Consider the following 17,819-nt stretch of genomic DNA (forward strand, 5'->3'; position numbering starts at 1 on the left):
AACCCCCCATCCCACCTCCAAGTAGGCGCTAGTAACCGTGACATATGTGTAAGCCAAGTTGGCCGACCGCCAAACTTCCAATTTGCTCCCTTTTCAATTTTTTCCATCACTTTTTTCTTTTCCGCGAAGCACAGTGGGTTCTTAATGGGATTCGATTACTATCGGGTGGGGTATACGTTAGGAGCGACTGTAAATCACATTCTGGGTCGTCGACGTTGATTCGTGATTTACAGTCTGTTCGACGAGAGCGCGGACGCGATCAATCGGAAAAAAATAACTTTCTTCATGAAAAATATTGTGGGAATTACTCTGATCATTTATAATAATAGGCTATATTAATAGCCTCTCAAATTTATTTTTCGTACCTCGATCCCCATCCACGAAGGATTTAATTAAAATAACCCCCGCAATATGGACCATGTTTTGTAAAGATCTGAACGGAACAGTGAACGATTGAATTTATTTTCAAGAATAATAGAGTCGGAGTTAAGGAATAATGGCGCCGTCTACGGTTTCCGTTTCCGTGGAGGAGCGAGAGCCACGACTCGGTAAGCAAAAATTAAAGATATCGATCAAAGGTCCCGCATGAGCGCCGTAAGGGGGGTGAGAAAAGTGTCTTGCAGGGATAACGGAGAGGCTTGCAGTATCCCGGTCGTTTCCGGTTGCGTAAGCACCCCAATCGAGTTCGCCGAATGCGAGCCAGCGTTATCCACTCGAATGCCGTCGCTCCTGTCCCTTCGGTCCCTCGTCTTCGGGCTCACCCTCGCGCCCCGTTCGAAACCCTCCACCCTCTTGTAGGCCAGGTCGGATTCACCGGCAGCCTGGCCATCCAGCGAAACGGGGCTTCGACACGGTACAGCGGAGATCAGCTGCCGCCTAGCATGCTCTCGCGGTGCACCGTGCTGGTCCTGATGGATGCTTTCACGCGTCTCCTCCGCGTAACACGTGTCTATGCGGGCCCCTGGAATCCCAAACGCCATCCTGCTGCGCCCTGCACAGCCTCCTTCGAGACCGTCTTTATCCACCCTCTGCCCCTCCACCGAGGAATCCAAACTTCCTGTCTCTCTCCCTCGAAACCAGCCCTTCCTACGCTTGTTTTTTGATAAAGAGTCACACGCGTTGAAGGGAAGCTCTGCTACGAGTCTCATAGAAGGACGATCTACCTCGTATTCTTTCTACAAGCCACCCTCTTCGTCTGGATGTCATCGTTTCCAATCGAGACGCCCCCGTTACAGGGGCTTTGGGGGTAATGACTGGGGGGACCGAACGAGACCGAATAAAACGTCAAATACGAAGGTCCTTTGTGGCGTTGCTTGCTTACTTTCGGGGCGGATCGATTCGCCTAACCGCGGTACGAGTTCGTGGAAACGCGAGGGGTATGTAAAGTTTCGATTTTGTGTATGTGATGTTAGGAATTTGGTACTTTGATAACACTGGTGACAGAACTTTTAACAGTGGAACTAAAACAATTCGTTCTCAAGTTGAAATGTTAAAGAAAATATATTTGAACATCACATTTTAAGGCATCTTTGAAGAGAAACATCCCATAGAAGTTACAGACGTTTAAGTTGACAAAGTTAAGGCAAATATCGTACGATCGGAACGTTCACAGCGAAGAAAACCAATAGCCACCCTTCGTCTTGGACAAAAGTAGCATTAAAATTCATGGACAGGAAAAGCCAAAATGTCAGAACCAGCGTATCTGCATAGATTACAATTGTATAAAAGTCGGAGTGGATTTGCATGGTTCGATCGCGGTTCGATCGTCCTTACGAGGGGCGGGGTCGTACGCAGGCCGTTTAATTATTTTTATGTAAATGGCGAGCGTCAGAGGCGTCGGTCGGGGATTACTCTTGCAATTTCGTGGGATGAACGACCAACCGGTGGGGGCCAATTCGTGGGGCACGGCTGGATACGGGAGACCCGAGTAATGTTGCGAACGCGTTCCGGGTCGCCACGGGGGTTGACGGGAGCATCTCGTGGGGCTGTTTACCCCTCGGTTGGGCCGCGTTGATCGTCGACACGCCGTGAAACAGATGGCAACTCGCGTTCGCGTTCGCGATGAGAAATTCGTTCGATGTACTTCTTTCCTCGTCGCTGCAGCCGTGGAAATTCTGCGGCGAGGGGGGGGGCACGGGTCCGGAACAGCTCGAGGGAATAACTTTTGAGCATCGAGGAGAACATCAAACGCGCGTTTCGACGCTGGAAAAATACGACCGTTGCACCACGGACGATTTAATTCGAAATCGACCGGATGTTTCTTTCCTCGTTACTGGAATCGCGAGTTATGAAAAATGAAACTCCCTCGAAAATCGCCCCTGCTTTGTTTTTGCAGCAGCTTTACGATTGTCGTTCGAACGTACCGTACGATCGAAAGTTGTATAACGCATCGCGAAACTGTTACGTCTGTGACTCGTAAAAAATTTACTAGACTGGTATTTTTACAGTTTTCGAGAAACTTCGTAAATACGGAGCGAGAATAGGTCCGAGAAGAATCGTCGATGCGTTCCAGAAACTGTTTAAGTAAAATATTCTTCGTTTAACGAAGAGTCACAGGACGCTCTTGCCGTTTTTAGTTAGAATTTTGCTTTATTTGGGTGGCTAGACTCTTGCAATCAGATCTTTGCATTGTATAATATTATAGACTTATAACTTTGCATATAATTTCTGTGCATAAAGATATATTTCCTCGCTCTGACAGTCATGGCTTACGGAACGATCTCCATGGGAAATCCGATGCCAGAGGGCGCGAAACAGGGATCCAGGAAACAGCAGGGTGCGTTTACGTTTGTCGCGAGTCTCGACGCCCACGAAATCTGTTTTCTTTCGATGACTAATCTGGCCCCTTGGTTTTTTTCTTTGCCTCGTCGAGCAACAATAAGCGTTGGCACTTTCGTCGCGTCGCTTAATTAGCCGACCATTACGCGCGACACGACGAACAAGTGGCATCCTCGGCGATCAGCGCGAGAATAATACGCCTCTGACCGTTCCGGCCACGGGAATCTTAATTCCACCCTCCTCGACGTATAATTTTTCTTAACAACCTTCTCAGACGAGAGCCTCGCTCGTGACCATAAACGTCCATCCTCGAGCACAGTACCGAGCGTCGGTGAGTTTCGTAAAAATCGGAACAAACGAAAATCGCCGAGAATACTAATTGACACGTGGGAGAAAGGAAATAACCAAGGTGGGCGTCGCGACGAGATAGCGGCGCTCGATAAATATTGCTAAGCAGAATTACCAGAAGTTTATATCACTGACATTACGTTTAATAATGAAAATTGTTAAACATTGGATAAACCAAGCCACTCGAATATTTCCTTTGAAAAATTTGTTATTGACGGAAGGTTCAACGTGTCAGCCTACGCTTTATCAAAAGTATACAAGATATAATTGAACCAAGATTTCCCCGAATAATTTGTATCGCTCGATCTGTAGACAGTTGTGTGATATTGGATGTCAGTGACCTTACGAACCATTACGCTCAATTCTTTACCCGATTTTTTTACTTTCAATGTATTTGTTTAAAAATACTCGACCAGAAAGAAGGATCAAATTTCTGTGCACCTCACGGATTTGTCTATCGCTTCGAAAAGGAAACGGAATAAAATGAAACGAGAAAATTGCAGCGGCTTTGCGATTTATTTCGAAGGCTTGGAACGCGATGGAATTTACTTGCAGCGATATTCAAAGCGATCCGAGACTTTTCGACGGGCGTCGAAGGCGCCTTGGACGCCTCGAGGTCTTCGCCGGGGGACTTTGAAGCCCCGTGCAAGCTTTGCTATCTGCGGTTGACAGAAGATAAACAGCGGTGCAGTTACACTCGACGCCGGTCAGTCGCCTATCCCGGATATTTTCCCCCCCGATTTTATTATCTATTTACACCACGTGCATCGTACCCGATACCGTTCCGCCGTATCGCGATCCACGAATAGATCAACAGTGATTTCTCCGCGGCTGACCGACGCCGATAACTCCGATAGTCTTTTTAATTAATCGGGGAACCTCCCCCGTAACGTTTCCGAGGACGAAAATGGGAAAAACGACGAAATTGAAAATGCTCGAAAGGTATTTAATCCCCGACGAATTGGATCTTCCGCCCCGATAGGATACTTCGTATAAAATCGAACGATTTTTACAGACGATATTCCCGCTCGTTTGGAATACGAAGGAACAGACATTTTGTTGTTCGACTCTGACACTAATCAGCTCGTGGTAATGCAAACCACGAATCCACTGTCTATCCGTTTCTTCGATGTCCAGAAGTAATATGCTACGCGAGGCTCGAACTGCGTCATTCCATCGCGTTCACAACGACTCGTTTCAAACTGAAAATCGCCTCTCCGCGTATTACCTGTTAATTTACGCCGGGTAAACGCGTTCTCTGCGAGACAATAGGACCGTTTGTACTGCTAGGAAAAGCTAGGAAAAAAATGATAAAATTAAAATATTCTACTCGTATTCGGTTACAATCGGAGAAGATTTCAGAACGGAACAAAGATGCAAGGGCGTAACGGACGATACGGTTACGAGGTTACGAAGAAAGGATTACAGGCTGCAGCTGCAGGCCAATGTTTACGCTGCTGCTGAGTGCAGCGATCCAAGAAACACGTAGTTCATCCTGCATGTTCTCAAAACGTAAACCGAGCGGTAATCGTGGCTTACGTGCTCGCAGAGTGCTGAACTATGTGTTTCGTTATGCCTTCTAGATCGTCTCTGTGTATTTCCAAGCAGTTTTCGAATCGCTATTCCCCCTCGTCTAACGTTACAATCTCTATAGAGTACCGTACAAACGCGCTTCGACTCCTCGCGAACGATGCATACTTTCGGCATTACGTAAACTCGCTCCCCGTCGTCGATAATTTTTGCAAAATTAATAGTTCGACCAAAGGAGATCGCGACGGAGAAAAACTTCTGGTAAGAAATACGGATCGACGCTTGGCAAGCAATAAATACCGGACTGACCCGATACTGTCACGCGTGTGAGCGTTTCCGTTTCGAAAGGAGAGCACCGTGTCGTACGTGAAAAGGCATATAACGAAATCCTCTAGCCTCGGGTTCGGATAATGGTTGTTCAAAGAATAGAGAACCGCCCCCCCTCGAAAGGTACAAGGTTCGATCAATGTTTCGCTCTCGAAATAACCCCTGGGGTACCTCGAAATTCTCTGGATCCTCCGATCGAAGGCTGCAGGCGTACGGTCGCCGTGGAGAAGATTCGAAAAGGTGGGAGGCCCTCGACGGCCGTGTTCTCATTCAGCCGGCGAAATCAGGACGCGTGAAAGGGCTTCCGGTTGCATTCAGGTATCAGAAAGGCAGAAGAAAGAGAGAATTAACGGAGTGAATGGCGCGACGGTCGCCAGACGCGTCCCTTAAGATCGCGCGTATACGCGGCGCGTTGCGTGCCCGATTATGAATACGGATTAACCTTCGTTCAGGGGGACCCCCGATCTATTCACCGCGAGCCACCAACGCCCGAAACAATCACGGCCGTACATCTTCGTTCCGCCTTGGCTTCGTTCCTTTCGCGTCGCGCCCTACCCCTGCTCGTCTCGCTCCCTTTCTGATTTATATCGAGTAGCTGGCTTTTGAAGTTGCAGCCCGTACGGCCTATAAATTTACGCCGTCCGCCCCGGGGACCGTTCGATGTTCCCTTCCCGACCAGCAAATTGGAGTACACTGTTAATTAAGATCGCGTGATGCGGTCCTGGTTCCCGACTTTGAACACGGACAGGAACAGTTTCTTCTCCTGTTTCGCCCTGACAAACTACGAACGCGTACCAACGACGACCCGGGTTCGAAGAATTTCGCGGCGAGGGCGAGAATCGACGCGTGCAACGTTTGCTCGTACGACCACGGTGCGTCCCTGCGCGAGACAATTCTGTTTAGACCGTTTCGACGTTGCAAGTCTGCTCGTTAAATGTTCGTACACGAGGCCATGTTTCCTCGAAAATGTGGAAAACACGGTTTAAAAATATGGACCAGATGTTGAACGCGCTTAAAACATGCGGAGCAATTAAAAATGCGATGCAAAATGGATCGATGGTCGCTGGCGAATGCTGGCTTCGCTATTTTTAAATCGAGCTACCATGTAAAAATCTTTCTCTCTTTGTCACTAAGCCCCAATATTTAAGTCGCAATTTTATAGTACCTCTTCGTCATGCTTCTCGTTTTCTTTTTCCAATCTACCCAGGCTATAATCCACAAGATAATTCTTTATTCCCGACGGTAATATCGCGAAAGTGCTCCAGATGCCCATCCTCCGAACGTCTCCTCGTCGATTTGCGCGTTAAAAATAAAATCAGGTCCCATGGACCGAACCTGTACGTTCGTCGTTTATTATTCGAACCCAATTTCGGCCATCCCGGTTGCTGCACGAGGAGCCTCGATTCTCCGAGCATGATTTCGTCCCGGCAAAGTGGGTCGCCGCGGTCGAAGAAGACGCGGAGGATCGGGGACAGGCAAGTGGAACACGCTCCGCCGCGACGAGGAATCTCGTAATTCTTTATGGCTTGTACGAACGAGTTAACCGGCCATTGAACGGATGCGCGTTGACAGTTTCGAGTACACTCGGAAACGCGCGCGTCGGTGACGAGGAACGAAGGCGACAGCTCGCGTCGTTCGGACGGCGCTACACGTTTCCGCGCGAACGCGCCCAACGGGCGAAAAAAAGACGCGAGAAGAGCGCAAATTCGTGTCGAGCTTCTGTCGTCCCGATAATATTTCACAACGGGTGCACACGAAGACGCCGGGGAAGACTGATGATCGCCATCGGACAACTCCGCGGCGTAACACGCCGTGACTCTTTTCTTCCCCGGACTTTCGAGCGCATTTATCAACGAGCGTGGAAAGTTCTGTCGTTTTTTTTCTTCTTTTTACTCTCCGACCGCACGTTCCAAATTTCAATGCTCATACTTTCCGTAATTCCGTCACCTTTGTCAAGGGATTAAGAATTTTTCAAGTCTGTGATAATTGTTTGGCAAAAACACATGGTAACATCACGATTTCCTAACCACAGTGCAAAGGGTTAAAAAATACGCTAAAATTCTATAAAGAATTCTATGAAAGCATATAACACTTTTGTAATAGAAAATATTTTTATTTTAAACCGAGTCTGAACAAGTAATAGAAATTGTACGAATCGTCCAGCGGATAGCTAAAACAGGGATTGTCGGAAAAAAGTTTCGAGAGCCGTCGACCGAGAAGAATCCAAAGACCTTTTCGCGTATCTCGTGTAGGAAATTCAGTTTCCAAGTTTTTCCCGGGGAGACTCGAGACGACGGAGGGCGAAAGTGATCAACGAACGATGACGCGGACGTCGCTTTGATCCTCGGTGGTCTTTGATCCGCGCCGCGGATCGGTTTCACGTCGCGCAGCCGTCGAACAGGGATGGATAAGAAAATAATTGTCGTCGTTATAACGGCAAGGATAATGATACCCCGCCTGTGAAAGAGAGGCTTCAAGGATATCGAGTTTTCATTGCGGGACACCGATTTTCGAGCAACGCCGATCGAAGGTTTATCTAAGACCGAGTTTCGCCGTAGGCGATGGACTCGCGCGCCCTTCTTCCTCCTCCACAAACGGATAATCGTCCTTCGCGGAACATCGCAGCCACGCTCGGAATCTTTTAACCGGTCCCTAGCGCTTTGAACGGCCCACGAGAATTTTAGAAATTACAGCCGAAGAACCGTCTGGCCTCGATTCAGCGCGGGCGCGAAGCAAGGAAAGTATCGAAGGTCTCGGTCGTTTTATTGGAACGTATGAAATGTGAGAGAGCCCGGACGGGATAAAGACTCGGGACAGTACCGATTCGTTTCGCGCGAAATCATTTTCGTTTACTTTTAGATACGTTATTTACGAGGAAACTCTTCTCGCGTTTTACGACTTCCATGGTGGTCCTTCGTCTTTGCGTCCCGAAAGTTATTTCGAATATTCTGGTTGCAAGTAATTGGACGTTGGGGAGCAGATAAATCTGTACGAAGAAAGTGGGCTAGAAAGCGATCGCTTGATTTGTAATTCAAAGGGATGCATGCATGGAAGCCTTAAAGCACTTTGGACGCTTGTAAACCAAGTTGGAAATAAGATAAGTGAATAGCACGGGCACGATGATGATAATTAATTATAAAGGAACCAAGTTTTTTGTTTGAAAACCTAGTAGTGTAGTTTCGACGCTTTTATGGACCGAGTAAAAAAGTTCTGGCTATAGCCAGATGGTGGCAGAACAGTACGATGAGTTTATCGAGGTATGGACTTTCATGGCTCAATCTGACTGCCATACCGACCTGAAAATTTCGGAGGTGATTTTAGCGGCCTCTTCTCATGGATGGCGGTCAGTTGAGAAATTATTCACTGAATTAGTATTGATAGGCAAACAGCTGTAGTGTTGCGTACATACATGTGATTTGACCACAGACGAGATATATGAATAGACCTTTTACCTTATGGACTTTCGCGGCCGAATCTGACTGCCATACCGACCTGAAAATTCGGAACTGATTTTAGCGGCCTCTTTTCATGGATGGCGGTCAGTTGAGAAACTAGGCACTGAATTAGTATGGATGGACAGTCAGCTGAGTGTGTGCGTAAATACATGTGAGTTGATTATGGGAGGGATTAAAATTCATTTCTGAATCTGTCGGTAACGTTGCAAAAGACACGAAAATGGTAATGTGGTTCCGAGACCCCACAAAAATAGGCCGCAAAAATAAATTGGATGAAGGATCTACTTCTATACCACATCTGTGACAACACTCTAGAATCTTTGATGAATCAATGAGAATCAAAACTAGCCTAGCGAAGAAGCTCTATATTTATGATGACCTATGCAAAGCGGATCGCAGCCAATTTGCTAATAATATTTAGTTTTTAATTAATAATTGCATTACCCAGCTAAGAGTGATACGATTATTAATTAAACGCTAAATAATATTACCCAGGTCTCACCACGAGGAGGTTGCTGCGAATGGAGACCCGCCCTAACCGATTCCCAACCACCCTCCATTAATAAAAATCTGTCACCAACAATCGTTGAAGACGATCAAGAAGAAACAAACGAAAGTGCAATCAACGATGGAAACAATCAACGAAAGAATTTTTGAGAAAGAATTTGTTTCTAAATTCTCATCAACAAAACAGAGAAATAGACCAAAATATTGCCTGCCTGATATAATGATTAATATAGAAAATCAAACTCCTGCCTAACTATAAATCTAAATTCATTTACATCCTACCTATCTAATCATCTAACAAAATACATAGTAAATATATTCTTCCTTGTTGATCCTTCGACGAAGATTTCTTGAAACATACCGTTACATTCTACCTAACTATAAACCTAAATTATTAAAACATAAATTGAGCAATTTGAAACAAAATACATGAAATACATTCTTCTTTCTTCTTTCTTCTATCTTCTATTTATCCCACGATGATTTCCTGAAACACGAACAAAGCAATATCAAACAAAATTGTAAGAATTCTTAATTGTTACCTTTATAGACCTAAAACTTCCATAGGAATATGCTCTGTAACAGAAAGTTGTTTAATAGATTAGTAAGAGAACAACACTGAATCTGTAAAACTACAAATACTGCAACTACAGGCAAGTGCAGTGACAAAGTAAAAATAGTAGATAATATACGAGGTTACTTTGACTCTAAAATATATTTATCGCGAAATATCTTCTTGCACGTAAATCTAATGATATATTTTAATAAGTAAAGAAAGACTTTGGGTATCCTCGATATCGAAGATACCCAAAGTCGTCGACTAAATTATGAAAATGAATTTAATTATCGAAGAATGTAAAGAACAATCGGAAGCTACTAATTTGACACTCGTTCTAAAGTTAATATAATTATAAGTATTATAAATGATATTAAAATCATGACTCTACTTTCGATCGATATTACGATATTTGTCATATTGAAAATTGCGGCGTGTAAAAGCATCGCACGCTTGAATAAAACGCGACGCGACACGTGCTCATAAGCGTGCAGTGAGTGTGGGTATCAGATTGATCCCCCCCGGCCTTGATTATCAGAAAAGCAAGTCGCGCCCCTGACCCACGTCGATCGGACCTCTCTACGTACAACCGCCGGGCCCTGGAGGACACACGGTCACAACAGGACCCGCTTAGTACTCGAGAACGGATATGGGTCAGGAACTCTCGCCGGAGGTCATTCTCTTTTCCGTATAAAGAGGAGAATATATGCGCTCGGCGAGGCCCCACTTAAGCTGAACCAAGCTGCACCGGGGTTGAAGCGGTAAGAGCTATCACACCTAATACACAGGCGTCACATGTTTCATTCTATCAAACAGAGGTGATCGAGCAAAACTCTCCGATCCTTTCGGTCGAGACATAATCTCGGAAAGCGAGAACCAGAGAACAAGCGAACGAGAGGAAGTTGTACTATTCATATATGTATATGTACTCATTATATATTCATTTTAAAATCAGTGTCAAATTAAAAATGAATCTACTATGACATTCGTCATCTTGAAAATCGCGGTGTGCAAGAAGATTATAATTTTAAACAAAAGATACTCAGATAAAACAATATACATGTGTTACTATTCACGGGTAACATTCATACCCGCGGTCACTACACTTGCCAAAGTTTAATTGTACCGAGCAATTATTTTGTTTAACCCCTTGCCTTACGATTTAATTTCCAACTGTGCGTGCCAAAAGGTCCAAGGTCCATAGGTCCGGTAGACTTATCACATCTTTGAGACGTCTTGTTCATGTTTGGCCCGGTAGACTTATCGCTTCTCTGAAACATCATTGTAAGCTGAGGTATTAAAAAGGAGGTTCTTAAACACTTAAAAATGATCTATCACCTAGCTAAAGGGAATTGAACAGAGTATATTGGCAATATGTTACAAGAATTCGAGCAAGAATATAATATTACATTATTATATCTTGCAATATTATACATATCAAAGCAGTCAGATACATAAATAAAGTTGAATTCACATCAAACAAACAAATAAAAATAATAAAATATAAATAAGTGGAGTGGACTTACTACTTGTTGTCAGTATATAGGGTAGTTACCACTGGATCAGCTGTAAAGTAAGAAAATATTCATATTATAGCAACGTCAGTTAGGCAAGCAAGGCAAAATCAGTTCATTGAAACGAAATTGGTATCAAACGATAGAATAGAAGAGGGGAGAGAATTTTTAAACAGTTCTTACCGTAGTCATCACCGTCCGGCACTGGTCAGTAGTGGTCAGTAGTGGTCAGTAGTGGCAGGAACGCGAGCCAGCACTGGTCAGTAGTGGTCAGTAGTGGTCAGTATTGGTCAGCCCTGGTCAGCCATGGTCAGCGCTGGCCAGTAGTGGTCAGCAGCGGCCAGTAGTGGTCAGCAGCGGCCAGCAGAGGTCCCCGGTTCACTTCAGGCGATTTGTACACTCCCGAATCCGCGACGCGACTGAAGAATTCTTCGCAGTGACCCTGCTTATATGTCTAAGGTGATGGAAGGGTGGGGAGACCAGTCAGAGCCAAAGCTGGAGTTAACAGTTAAGACTGGCTTGTCTACGAAGAAACTATTTCGATTGGTCCCACCTCTTGACCATTTCTGGCTCCTCACTGGAATGCTGACCTCGATGTCAACCTCACTGTTGACCACTAGTGACCATAAGCTAGTCATTGTTGATCATCGACCCATTAAAACCGATCCATTACGAAGATTAAAGCCTTTTTACGAGGAGCCCCTTACAATTTGGTGCATGATATTTTTAACATTTTGTTCCACTTTGGAAGAGTGCATCTCCGCAACCAAAAATAATTTTTCCAGAACGATTTGAAATTTTTTGTGTTTTGCAGAAAAATTTCTGCACCTACCCCCGTCAACAATATTTTGAACAGGCTTGAAACACAGACGAGATCGTCTGTGTCTTGACCACCAGTGACCTATCTTACCATTGCAAGGTAACATGGAATTCTTCGAAGATCGAAATTATATCAATGTTTCTATTTATTATTTCCTAATCGAACGACTGCTTTCGAACAATTTTACGCAAAATTAAAATTTGGAAAATATATTTTTTCAGTTAAAATTATCGACTGTTGGCCACTCAAGTGTACAGTGACGACGACTTCTTCCTACGACCACAGACAACTAGACTGAAACGAGGTATAAAAGTACACAGCGGATAAAACCAATGCTTTCTACACGGATAAACGCCTGCAATATTTAAAAAATATATCTAATTTGGCAGAAAATAAATTTCTAGATATAATTACAGTCAAACTTTCAATTGTAGAAGCTTCAATTGTGAAATCACAGCGACGTTGGAGTACCAGCCGCAGTAATTGTACATAGTTACACTAAAAGCAAATATTTGTCTTCCTCCAACCTCGTCAATTAAGCTCTTACAGACACGGAGGGAAACACGCAAACCTTGTAACAATAACTCTCGATGACGGTGCCAGAAGCATCGTGATTCATATTTTCAGACTGGAATCACCATTTCCGGAACATACGGCTTACGGCTGCGATTTCGCGTTGGTTTACGAGGCGATGACTGACGAAAAGCAGATACCTGTTCGCGTATTCCGGCGCGAATTACCATCCTGATTCCTAAAAAAGATCTCGAATCCGCGAATAAAGAAACGATCAGTTTCAGAAAGCCCTTTTCGATAGGACCTTTAAAACAGAAGTAGTTTTTTTGCCAGTGAAATAATGTTCCATCGTTTGGAATTCTTTTCGTTGCACCGCGGGATTAAATCTCGGTTAGCCGCGGCATTAAAATTTATTACGGGCTCGGAGGTTCGCGTACGCGGTGAAAAGATCACCGGAAAAGCCACATCCGCCTACGTTTCTTCAGGTGTAACGTCTGCGAATCAAAGAGCCGTTTTTTTCCCCTCCGTCTTCCGCCCACGCTCGTTACATTTCTCCTTTTCCGCGATACCAAGAGAACGCCCGCTAGAAATCAATTATCGCGACTTCAAGAAGACCAGTTAATATTCATGCATTCTCACCGACGTCCAAGAAAACGTAAATGGAAATCAGCCGGGAGGCGGAATTGCGAGTCCGCGCCGTCGGGACTCCGACCAGAAGAATAACGAAAGGATCGTGACGTCGTTAAATAATTACGAGAGTCGATTGATAACTATGGTCTCCAGCAACGCCATTGTGCTAGCATTGAGGATTGAAGCAAATTCTACCCTGCATTTAATAGCCTCGCTCGGTCTAAACAAATTCTCAGTACCCTGCGTTGCACCCTTTGTGCAATTGCAATGACGTTGCACAAATATTTTCGATCATATATTCCCTCAACAAACATCTCTGGTGGCACTTATATTCGCAATCAAGGTTTTGCAATCTATAAATAAATAAATCCGCGAACGTAGATGCGTCCGTAATTTTATTTTTCTATCTTATCTTTGTTATTTTTTGGTTTGCTCGACGATACCAAAGTCATTTTGATACAATATATTTTCGGAATGTTTATTTGTCCATCTGTCGGCCCGTATGTTTTTTTCTTCGCTATAACTCAGGAAACGGCTCGATGTATTTCAATAAATTGGACATTCGACCGAATATATTGATAAAAAAGCTAGTCCCGAACGCGAATAAAAATAAGACCAGAAACCCGGTTGAAAGACGATCGTCTGGAGACTCGTGCAACTCGTTGCAACGAGGACCACATGGCAAAAACAGGTTGTACATAAAATCCAAAATCAGTGTATATTTCTTCAACCTCGAGAAACCAATAAAAAGCGAGGTACCTTGATAAGATCTCCCGGGGTAAACTATTTTTAAACAAATTGTTATATCCACGTTACAGTGAGATATATTACTTTACACCTTCTAAAGTTCAAATGTTATTTTATTCCGTCAAACCCACTAGCGAGGAAAAGGGGTTAATGGCGTCTTTGGAGAAATGGACGAGACATGTTAGCGTGTTGTATTTTTAATTCGCCGATGCTCGGTTCGGTTGGGTTCGCGGACGAAGAGCGTGCAATTAAAAGTTTCTAGGGCTCCTCTGTCGGCCACGTTTCCGATGATGTTTCCTCGGTTGTCGTCCGGGGACCAATTATCAGAATACGAGTAGCGTTGTTGGCACAATTCGCTGCTCTCCGCGGAAGGGTTTGACCCTTTTCTTTCTTTTCGACCGATTAGGAACTCGATACGCGGGTGGATGGTGATCGTTGAATTCGTATCTGCCTATGTTACGCTGCTATCTTATTATAGACACACCTACAACCTATAACGCATCGATGAGTCGTTCGCCGAATCGGATGACTCACCTACGCAAAAAAGAAATCAAACATCTCGCGCGTACCCAATTTTCTCGATCAAACGATCGGGAGCAAATCCAGCACGCAAGATATACTCGATGTGTAAACCGAACGAAGACGTTTACTAATCTCCATTTACATCGACAACCCCTCGAGATACGCGAAACCCACCCCCTTGTAACCTCGGATGCACGGAAGCAGAGATTTATATCGAAACAGGAAATATCAATATCGTGGCCATCGTAATAATGTCGTTGTTTTAAATATTTTTTATTTTGCCTGGAACCGAGCATTTTTATAATATATTCTTAATAGACGACAAGTTTAAAGATTTAAAATATTTCTATCTTGGCATCGAGCTTCGAAACACGCTCGTCAGAACTTTTCTAACAAGTTAACGAGTTCCTAGGAAAAGTGGATCGTTTCAAAATTTAATTATAAGCCCAGTCGGAAATCAATGTTTCTCCGTTATGCACGATCGAAGTTAATTTCGGCAGAAAGAAGAATGTGTTCGTAAAAATCTAGTCTCGATTAAATAAAATTGGAGGAATGTGCTTCGTTAAACCGTACGATGATTGGAAACCAAAATGAGGCGGGAACATTTTCAGCGACGAATCAAAATTTAATCGTTTTGGTTCTGATGGGAAACACGAACGTTCAGCGTTGAAAGGCGATGGCTTAAATGAAATGCTTCTGAAACCATTAATTCAAAGGAAGCGAGGATCCTTTGATGGTGTGGACAGAAATGACTATAAACGTGGCCCTGGTCTAACGTGTCGAGTAAAGAGAACCGTGGATCAACATGTTTAAGTCGATATATTTAATATACATTCACTTCCGTTCGCTGTCATTGATTTACTGGAATATCGACTGAAATGATGTGGAGAAACGAGTCGAACAAAACAAACGCGAATAGATTTAAACTATTGAATGAACACGAGAAATTCTTGTCTCCCCTATGACGCGTAAATATACGTAGTTGGACGTTCTAAATAAAATATCGAAGTCTCTTAACGATGGTTATTTAAAATAACACAGAACGCAGTTTGTAACTGTATCTTATATAAACGAATAAAGACAAGATCTGTGAAATCACAGACAGTCGAATTTGAAAATAAACATTTCCCTATTTATATTCTCGTCACTGTGGAGATGTGAAAATATCGGTGTGATCTCATAATGACTAGCAAAAATATTGGTATAACGGTTTTAATTTTCTGCTATTATTATTCCCGAGATAATTTTCAAGATACTTTACGCTTTCACAACGTAAGTTCGAAACAACCGTTCACAAGATGTATGCGTACGCATACGTACACGATCGAACGTTAATCAAATAAACATTTAAATAAAGTTTCTGTAGATTTGAAAATAAATTCAATATCGTGTTTTGCTGGAACAAACGTTTTTTCGAAGATCACGAATAAAGTTCGTTCATAAAAGAGCGACTATTCTATGAATTTATTTAAATAATTAAGTCTGTGAATAAAATATAGAGGAAATTGTCAAACGAGAGACTTGTCTTCTGGAAAACAGACAACAGGGTTGGCAGTAAAAGCCTATGCAAAACGGTATAATAAGAGTTGGGGTCCCGGGTCCGAGGTTCCTGCGATTCGTGGACAATATCATCGTGTTGCTTAGAAATTTCGTGCACGTTCATAAACAAACAGTATATCACAGTTTCTTCCAACCGTACGAGAAAATGTTTAAGAGATCCGCGTATCGCAGGGCCAGTTTCAGTCTCGATATCGCGAGAAGTAACTTCTGCGCGAAGTCTCGCCGGGGAAGGAGCGCGAGTCTCGAAGATGGATCGCGTTAGTCTCGATCTTGGACGCGTGTAGCAACTGGGTCGTGGCATCGCGAGCAAGCCAAAAAAGAGCAGGCAAAAAAAAAGGGAACAAGCAGCGAAAAGTTCTCCAGGATCGTTGGTGTGCCAGTTATCATTCCGCCGGTCAACCGTGCCCTCCTCCATTAAGGCCAGAGGTCGGCCATCTTCCCGGGACGTTACTTAACCCGGAGGATTCCCGGACATCGTTCGATCGTGCATAAACGGGCCGGTTTACCAGTGATTTTTCCGCGAAACGACACGGTCGCTCATATATGATTGAAAAGCTGATCCTACGTGGACGGAATTCCACGCCAGGATTGTCTCGGTTAAGATCGATCTGTATGCCTGGCACAGAATCGATGCTCGGGGCGTCGTTAAGGGTCGAGTCCGCTCGTAAAGGACACGTTCGTCGTTTCTTTTTTTCCTTATCCCCAGCGGGGAAAAAAGCCAACGAACCGGGATACACGGAAACATCATCGCGTAATCGTCGGTCCTAAGACGACGTCGCAAGCCCCGCGTCAGAAATGGAAGAAACTGATCGAATATCCCACGGCCTTATTGCCGTGGCCCGATGGAACGGCTTCGACGAGTCTTTTATTCGATCGTGAAACGTTTTGTGGCGGCCCGATATAGAACGCTTTTATTTCTTCATTAGAACGTTTCGACGGAAACTGTAACAACGTCGAGTCGTAACGTCGGGGCATTCCAGCCAGCTGCGGTTCCATGAAATGATCGCGTTATGGTCGTTTCACGAGGACGTTCAATTTGTCCGATTATCCTCGCTCTTTGATTCAAAACCTGTCGCGACGTACACCGGAGCCCGACAGTCGATCCAAGGAACGGAAGCACTTTCGAAACAACGGCCAAAATTGGATCTGATTATTCTTGGACGATTCTTTTATTTTTCTTCGACCTAGCAATCGAATGTGATCCTGTATATTCGTAATTTACATATATCATTACCAAATTTTCGAGATCGATATATGATCTGTTCTTAGATTCGTTTCTAAAGATAATCTGGAACGCGTAGGATCGAAACCGTAAGTAGAAAGTTTGATAATACTGTCAAAATTTAATTTGATATCAATTGATTACCGAAGTAATCAATTACTGCCGAACTCTGTCCGAAAGAATGATTGAATATTGGCCTTGAAGGCTACAGTCTTATTAATCCATTAAGTATCGATGTCCTGTTTAGAAAATATTCTGAAAAACATTGTTTTACTAAAGTTCATTTAAATGCATTATAATTATTTCGTAACTTTATTTTCTAACATGTTATGATTAAGAAAAATAATTTTATGATATTTTCCAACCTGGAATATCTCTACCGAAAACTGAAGTTTATATCTACAAACTTTTAAAAACTGAGAAATTAATTTCGAAAACGTATTTTTCTTCTTTTTTACCGTAACTCCAATTAGAAACCGGGGTTATACTTAACAGTGCAAACTGCCTGTACTTTCAACAAATCCCAGACAGCATGACTTACTTTATTTAGAACCGCGTTCCACGCTGTACGGGAAATACAATTGCATAAATTGCGTGAGCATGCTGGCTAATAATTCCGTCGACCTTTTTTGCGATTCATACCATGCATATAAGCGTTCTTTACTTCGAGCTTCGTATTAACAATTCAAGGCGACTGTTGTTCAAAACCTCGCATTGTAACTTTTTCTGTACATTATTTGCCCACATATATGCTTCTCGTTTACTTCTCGCTCTTTATTCAATTCAAGAT

The sequence above is a fragment of the Colletes gigas genome, unplaced genomic scaffold (genome assembly GCF_013123115.1).
Source record: "Colletes gigas isolate AHSC1104 unplaced genomic scaffold, ASM1312311v1 Colletes_gigas_Sc00011, whole genome shotgun sequence".
Lineage (NCBI taxonomy): Eukaryota > Metazoa > Arthropoda > Insecta > Hymenoptera > Colletidae > Colletes > Colletes gigas.